We start from the raw sequence: 9,084 nt of genomic DNA on the forward strand, positions 1-9,084 counted from the left end.
CCCAACTCTGCCATTGTCTCCACTTTGATAAAAACGCCCAAGAGTGATATCTGTTGTCTATCATGTCAGCCACTATTGCTGATTAACCTAGACGTAAAATGTTTCATAGGTAATTGGTTATATACCAGCTTGGCGTTTACCAGCAAAAAATGCTGTCCTGCCGAGTTCCTACGGGAGTTACCACAAACAGAAACAGAAACAGTGTACCTTCAAGACAGTTTATGAAAACCTTGGTAATCCTGGACCTTGTTTTAACGGATATTTCTTGCCAGTACCATCACTAATTTGTATGCTAATGCAAACGACGAGCACTCATGACTCTGACTACCGACTTCAAGAAAGAGGGTCATAGGTTCGGAGAAAATATTTGGTGTTAAATTCATTCAGCAAGCGATTCATGTATATTGTGGTGGACTTAAACCAGATTAAGGTAAAGCCATGGTATAATAATTTGCTTACATTATGATTGTGATCATTATTATCATTACTATGAATATCATCATTAACATTCTTGTTGTTCTTATTTCCCCTATCATAATTATCATTAGTCGTAGTAACAATATAGAGTGGTAGTAGTATCATTATCATTGTTAATATTTTGTTATTATTATCATCTCCTATTATTAACTTTCTACTATCATCACTTTTCAAGTACCGTTAACTGTTATCATCACCATCGTTGCTTTTTGACAATCATTTCATCGTTACTTCAACACTTCTAATGCACTCATATAGTTGTATATTACACAATTGCATTGAAAAGCACATTCGCTTCACTACATAAGCAAAATGAAAAAATGTAATTGAACGCTTTCCTATTTTGGAAAAGCCAAAACGATTCATTTTTACAGACAATACCATTATAATTTCTTTTCATTGCCATCATATCCCTATGAATGTTTTAAAGAATATATATCCAAGGTCTAAAATAATACAATGTTTGGATCGGCGCACAACTCGCGTGAATTTCAATGAAATGCTAAAATCGATTAGTTTGATGAAAAAATTTAATCGCCACACTTGACTTACGACCTGATTACGAGTCTATAACGTTCATTGTATTTTGTTTTCATCTTTCAGACAACAGGCTTGAAAAGCTCGACTTTGGTGACTAAATTATTTTCATGCAATTATACTAATGGGAGACGCTGAAGGACGCTGGGAGTTGGATTGTCTGATATTATCTGTTGCATTTTTTCGTTGATATCAATTTACCGCTCAACAGAACTTGCGTCCACGGTAGTTTCTGCATAAATTTGTTTTATCGCATTCGAATCTAAATAAACAAGCCACACCTTTTGATGTAGATTTTCTTTCGTTTTGATATATTCAGAAATTAATTTAGAAATGAAGAGAATGCATTTTTCCCTTATGAATTTATTCAAATGATTCTTCAGGCGAAATAGAGGTGTTATATCTGATTTCAAATGAAATAGAAGAAAACACTCAAGATGTCAACATCATTTTTTTTAATAAACACGTTAGTCTGTTCAAATTTTCAAACATCTTGAAATTCGATTTTGATGATTATTTTTCAATATCAAACCAATGAAATTTCTTTTAAATACGTGCTCACGTTAGTATGAAACAATGGATGTCAAAATTGCCATTGATTTAATGGAAGATATAAGCCATTCATACAAAATTACCTAGCTCAAGGGCTTTCCCGTGCTCAGAATTGAACACGCACAAATCCTCGACCCCCCCTCCCCATACAGTCATAGACAGCATGTACTAAGGCAATGCATATATTTTATAGTCTCGACATTGTCTGAAATAGAAGTTGAATTCACACAAGTTATAAAAGAAACACAATGCATGCTTCTATCGCACTTATGTATTTGAGTGCGGACAATAATAGCCACTTCGATGCAGTTGAAATTCACTTCACAATAAAATTTTGAATAGCAACGACGTAATTGTTTTAGGAGTGGTTTCATGTTTCACTATGATGAAGCCAACCATCTAATGCCAAATTGATATTTTCAAAATCAATTCATAGATTTTATTTTTGGACAGGGAACCCGAGACGAGGCTGAACAGTGCATGTTAGTCTCTTTCAACGTAACAAGGTTTTTTTTTTCATTGTGACACAAAAATGTAGAAATGTAAAATGAAAATAAATATCACATGTTCTGAGATGGTATTGATCTGATTATAGTTTACATCGCAAGTTAGAGAAAGAGAAGATGGTACAGTGAAATAAAAACCGAATGTGAGGACTGAAGAAGCGTCAAAAGTGCACACCAGGTTTTTTTTTTAAGTTTCTTTTTCTAACGACTCCTTGGACAGCACTGCTCGCTTTTACTCGGTTTTATTTTTGGAGAAAATACAATGGGTAGAAATGCTGCATTGATACATCCGAGAGAAAAAAGAGAAAATAATTCAGTTTTCAAATATTCAATATGACTTTTGTAAATACTGTTTATCTCGATTTTTGCATAAGTTTATCCACAATGTCAGTATACGTGCACATGTAGGCCTATGTGTTTACACATGTATAAAAAAATAAACTGGGCCATGCGGTTTTTAAGATGGCGGAAGGTCCCTCCCCCTTGCCCCCTTTCGAAGTAAAAATGAAAATATGCCTTTGGGGTCAACGAAAATCATTTTCGTAAATAATATGCATAATAAAATTCTACTGGAAACTGCCTAGCAATATTTTCATGATCTCGAAATGCCCCAACACCAAAGCCTACTGGAAGGAGTCCCACAGTTTGGAACACAATGTGAAAGCACCTTCACACTGTGAGATTTGAGCATTTCAACAGTGAGAATCACATATTCACATAGTCCACCGTGTGATGACGCTGTCAAGGTGTCCACGGTGTGAACATTTCTTCACACTGCTAAATTTGATCATTTATCAGTGTGAATAATATGTTCTTAAAGTCCATAATGTGAACACGCTGTATGAAATTGTTTTCTTTCCAGCGGGGAAATTTAGGCATCAAGAAGATCGCTTTCAGTATAAGCTGATAAGCATCACATTAGGGCGGTAAAAATCAAAGATACATCTCCTGACATTCATAAGTTCTATGCATCGACCAAATGTTATTATCATCATCATTATTTCATCATCGTCATAATCATCATCATTAACATGATCATCATCATTATCATCATGATTGCAATTTCTATTTTTGTTATTATCAATAGTAGTTTCATTACTATCATTATATCATAATCATTAGCAATATCATTGTTTTTATTTTTTCATGAAGATCATAATAATAATTATCATTACAGTTTATTATAAATAGCAGTTTAATTATTTTATCATGATTATTAGCAATATTATCATCATTTTTATTTTTTCACGAATCATAATAATAATTGTCAGTATAGTTAGAATAAACAATGTAAGAAGTGATTGCGCTGCGAAATCCCAGATATCCTTGAAAAGTTCTTTCTTAGAGGAAACAGAAATATAATTTCTATTTGTGTTGCGTTATGTGCATTCCCCACAGTCATGACAATAAATTTCAGTTTTCCTGAACATTTTCAACAAATGAGGATTGGTAAGAAATCATTTTTTTTAATCTTGAAAACAACCCCTTCAAAGAAACAAACAATAATCAGCTCTAAGCGGCCGATCGGGGAAAATATGGGTGAAAAACCAATTCGCCCCCCTCTACTGGCGGGAGCTGGATTCGCCCCTGTAGGTAGTGGGGTTTTTTATGAAACTTCTACGTTATGAGGATGTCTTGAGCCCCCTCCCCCCATTCCGGATTCGTTAGCGGTCGCGTGTAAGTGCGGTCAATAAAATCCCATTAACAATCGTTCATTTTCTTCGACTCTTTCTTATAATACTCGTATAAAATCCTTCAAAATCCCCATAATCCCGAGATATAGGTTACTTCTGCGTTCTTTTTCTACCAATAGCTGCGATATCACGTTTCACTTTTTTCGTTTTGTTGTACGTGGGTATATGTTATACAAAGTCAATACTGGAGGGAAGCGAACAGTAAAAGAAATAAAATTGTCAGAGGTATAGTGAATACAGGCCTAGAACTTGTTACAAGAAAACAACATTCGAATATTATCATTTCCTCCTTTTTAAAGATATTTGGTATTCAAGGAGAAAATAGTTTTAACATTCATTTTTCTTACTTTCAAATACTATGTTCACTTCTGTAAATTTAATAACAAAACCCCGAATATTGTGGAATTCAAAGCTCGTATCAAATCAATTTAGGATAATGAATATTTTATGGCGAAGAAAAATGGTAAATTACCTGTACATTTAAAAAAAATGGAGATTTGATATTTAATTTGTCTTATGTATCTGTCTCTACAAATTTAGACATACATGTACTTAAGTGCTGCTCTGTTAATCATGTAAATAGCTTGTTGATTTGTATTGTACGAGTGACGACTGGCCATATAATACTTTGAAGTGCTGTAGAATTATAGCCCGGGCCCCGTTGTATTGTAACTTTGTCATCCAATTGTATGGTTACAAGGCTCAAAACCCAATCAAAATTCAGGATTCCATGGAAGTTACCACTTAATGTTAAACCTACATTGATAGTAACTTTCATGTAACCGACCCCTGCTTGACTATTAGGAATTCATCATTATATTATCTAGAGTTAAGACAGAGTAAACCTAATCTTCAATCTCTTACATGGTTACAGGAAAAACATACCTTCCCGATGTACATAATGTTTACGGAAAATTGAACTTTCTGATGTACATACATGTAACTAAAAGATAAAAAATATCCTCTTTTCTATTTCCTTCTAGAGATATGGGAATTACAGCAACCTCGTAATAACCTTTCTTGGAAAATAGAACCAAGAATTTGGACTAGAAATCAGCAAATTCTTTGACTTTGATTAGTTTGTAATTTTCATTTTTTCATACGCTTTTTTCTACTGCTTTTCTTTATCCTTAAATTTGGATCTGATTTATATATTACTTTGGATTATGTTTGAATGGATATTTAATAAAGAATTGAACCTGATTTTTTTTCAAATTACATATAGTTTGATGACAAAATAAAAATGACAGTTCTAATACGCTTATATCGCACATTGAGCTCCTAGAAAAGGATACTTCGTTTTTTTTTTAGATAATTGAGATGATTCAGCTTAAGTACGTGACTGTCGAAAGCGTTTATCGCCGCATGAAGGATTTGACAAATTTATCAACAATAACATTTGAGAATCTGACTGGAGTGTAAAACACATCATCGCATTCATTCGATCCACTGGAATCTTTGGTACTCGTCGGAATAAGAAAACGCGACAAGCTCGAAGTAATTTAGCATTTCGATGCTGTTGCTTATATGCTGTAATACTTAGAAACCAAACTTCTGATATTTCTTTCGAGCAATGTCGGCCTCATGACCTATCTCTATAGAACACACTTTGTATTAATTTTGCGAATAATCAAACACAGCCATTATTCTAGTGATTCTAGGTACAGCCTGTAAACGCCTCAGCATTTCAAAGAGAATTAATTATTTTTTTTTCAGGCCATGCGAATTCCACTTTTGAATGCCAATGAAATGTTTGAATTTGTTCGATTTTGCTTTCCTAAAAGACAAAAGCTTTTGCTTGGTCGCTGAACTCACTAGTTGCCGCTTTCATTTTCTACAGTATTTTGAACGCATTTTTTTAACACAGAAATCTCCGTGATCTAGGTAATATTTTCGTCGAGGAAATATGAGATCCCCATACAGACACATGCAGACACAGGAGAAAAATTTCTTTACGGCAAGTTTTGCCAAAACCGTATGCATGTCCTCGCCGAAAATAAGGTACTATATAGATATTACCTAGACCTTTATACATCCTAAAGCACGACCTTCCTGCTAAAGAAATGACGATTCTAGAAGAACGAGAAAAATAGGGGGATGGACTCGCCCCGCTCTCCCCTACTATATGAATTATTACTAAATTGTCACGCTAATGTTTGTTTTATAATCTTGGATGAAATGAATAAAACAAGCTCTTTAATTTCCTCTAAATATTTCTGCGTTTTCAAATTTGATAGACGTCATTATTACAAACATCATGCTTAACACACTACCTTGAAGTACGTCTAGTTTATTTGTACAGACCTAGCAACCTCCTCATCAATGATTTTTACAAAATTAATGAGATCGCCGGATAGGCGGGTTGAGTTCGCCCATAGGAGAAAACAGTGATATATGAAACAAAATGATGTGTTCATAGACACCAAACATCTTTTTTCTTCATATCGGAACAACGACTTCTAGTTCCATAATCTATGTAAAGTTATCATAATTTAGCACATATATCGACATACTTAATGTCATGTCATGTTTATATAATATTTTTATATAGGGCTATGGGTCTATACGAAGATGAGGTGAGGAGGACCTGTCCCCTTTTGCAAAAGGAGTGAAATAGTCCTAGCCATTTTTTTATCTTGTTTTTCGCAAAATATACAACATATTTTGAAGTATCAAAGGCATATTTCAGTAAGTAAATATCACACCTTTCTAAAATAAAATATTATAACTGCATTCAATAGAGTCTATAAAAAAAGAAAATTTGAAAATGTTATTTTTTCTACAAGATGGCCTCGAAATGGACGAGTCGCCGTAATTTTCTAGAATTCCGAGAAGATGACTTCTCGTCAAGGTATGTTTCTACCTTTGGGCAGGTTAACAGTACATCACCAACAAAACCTTCATACAGTCACAACAAAGTGGAAAATCACGTGGTAGGCGGACTTGCCCTTGTGGCGGATTCGTTTCGAATGTTCCGTCGCCTCCTTATATTCTAGTTTTAATCAGAGTCTAATTTCTGCAAACATTTTATTTTCATTCATCGAAGTAAAAAGTTACTATGAATACCCTTCCCACATTTCTATTGGACCCTTTTCAGATAAATAATATTGCCCCTACCTCTGATTCATCTCCTCCTGTGGCGCTAGATTCGTTAAACCTGTCGTCATAATTGTGCCACTTCTAGCTTTTGGAAAGTGAAGTTGTGATAATATAGTACACTATACTTATCAAAGGCAAATCTATTCTTGGTAGAAACATTCGCTGTTCCTATAATTTTTTTCCCATTTTTTGCTCGCCTTGGAAAAGTGAATCATATAATGAAATATATGGAATATTTCGTCCTCATTTGCTCATATTGACACGAGACACATTTTATTTCCTTTTAAAGCGTTAAAGGACGCCCCCCCCTCCGATATCTGTACTGTCCATCTAATTACCATTCTTGAAAACAGGCTGAGTGCATCCTCTGAAAGCACATTCACTCGGCTGATTTACAAATATGAGATTGAATTTCCAGGCATTTTCCGTCTCGAATAGCATACACCCGCTCACGTACTTCAAATGTGCTTGCCCGTTTGTTGACTTCTATCAATTTCATCGTGCACGATTGTATTCATGCATTATTAAGTGATCGAGACATTTTACTCCAATTACATCCACGAGTCATATACGCTATAAAATGCAGTATAAAAGTAAATTGGAATTATACACTAAGCCTGAGGGGATTGTTCAATCAGTTCCTTTAAAACCATCAGAGACAACAATAAAACAGATGAAGGAGATAAAGAAATAAGATAGGTATGCAAAGCTCATTACATGCAAGGTATTTAGAATGAAACAAAACATTCATCATTATAAATGCGAATGAACACTAAAGAACATTGAAAGACCAATGTAGCAAGCGGGATTAGCGGAAAAGATGTGTTTTATGATTTTTCTTGAATACATTGAATGAAACTGCGTTCTTTTCAGAGTTGTGGAGATCATTTCCCTGCTTTTGAGGCAGTGGCTAGGAACGCGTGCTTGTCAGCACTACAAATTTGTTGATTTAAATGGAGATACTGACTTCAAAGTGACCAAAGAATTGAGATTATTTTGAAAGCGATTTACGCATTAAAATTAGAATTCATCCTAATCATATAAAATTCATCCAATCATATAAAATGTTTGTATTCTTGTTTTAACTAAGACCAGCGGCATATCAATTATTATTCTCCCTTGATCTCTTTACAGCATCCATTGACAAAGAATGTAAACTTTTAGATGATTATTAATATCAAGACAATTATTTGGCTTAGTTAAGTAAGCTTGTCTGAGGTATTTTGCATGGTATTTTAGTAATTTTGTATGAAATTTGTACTTAAAGGGAGGGAGCAGGCCCATGGCTCGACTTGTTTTGATGCTATCTTTAAAAACCAGTCGTGGTGCAGCGGTTCTGACTCTCGCCTTGTAATCAGAGGGTCGTGTGTTCGAATCCCACCATATAGCGTCCTTTGGCAAGGCGTCAATCTACAATTTGCCACTCTCCACCCAGGTGTTAAATGGGTACCCGGTAGGATGCGAAAGCTTATGTAGCATGCCAACTCTTGTTAGAATGCTCCCCAGGGAGTGGAGAAGGTGCATACATGGTCTGCGGGTATGCAAGGATTATTCAAAACAAAAAAAAAGGATCCGATGAACGGGGTAATGATATATCTGTAAAGCGCTTGGGGACGTCGTTCCGATGTGTTAAGCACTACATAAATGCGGGATATTTTTATAATTATCATCCCCCGATATGCAAGGTCACGTGGAAGACAACTTAAATCAATACGTTACCTTACCTGTTTGTGGATGAAGTGGAACTCTTATACAGGAAAGGCGTTTCTTTGGCTTCCGACTGTCTTTGAGAGCCCGCACAATTCAGATGAAGAGAACTTGAATTTTCGAGTCTCCACCGATCACTTTAAAAATGGCGGGTTATAGTAACCGTGCGTGCTTGCAGTGAAGGCACATCAGTTTTGATTCGTGACAATTCTTCGCCGTCGTTCTTTATAAACCGAGCGATGCGAATGACTTTAAGCCCGCCTCCCCTGACCAATCATACATCCATTCAGTGCACAGGTATATGGTAATAAACGCAATGGTGAGACAAAACGCAACACGTGATTAAATTAAGTGTGCGCTGCACTCTGGCAGTGGGGCCCCCGGAAGGTTTACGCGCGCGAGACGCCAATTTTTAATGTTTTGACGCCATTGGGTTAATGCATTATACACATACAACTGGTAAACTGAATTATGGCGTTCGCATGGTATACTTACCTCTACCAATGAAATAA

At 35.3% G+C, this 9,084-nt stretch overlaps 1 protein-coding gene across 1 annotated transcript in view; it reads right to left on the reverse strand.

The window, feature by feature from the left end:
* Window positions 1-8,871, reverse strand: part of LOC121429834 (beta-arrestin-1-like) — a 51,302-nt gene extending 42,431 nt beyond the window's left edge. The window contains exon 1 of the mRNA XM_041627074.1: window positions 8,590-8,871. The gene's annotated coding sequence lies outside the window, so the exon portion shown is untranslated. The remainder of the gene's footprint in view (window positions 1-8,589) is intronic.
* Between the last annotated feature and the right edge of the window lie 213 nt (window positions 8,872-9,084).

This window comes from Lytechinus variegatus, chromosome 16 (assembly GCF_018143015.1).
Source record: "Lytechinus variegatus isolate NC3 chromosome 16, Lvar_3.0, whole genome shotgun sequence".
Taxonomy (NCBI): Eukaryota; Metazoa; Echinodermata; class Echinoidea; order Temnopleuroida; family Toxopneustidae; genus Lytechinus; species Lytechinus variegatus.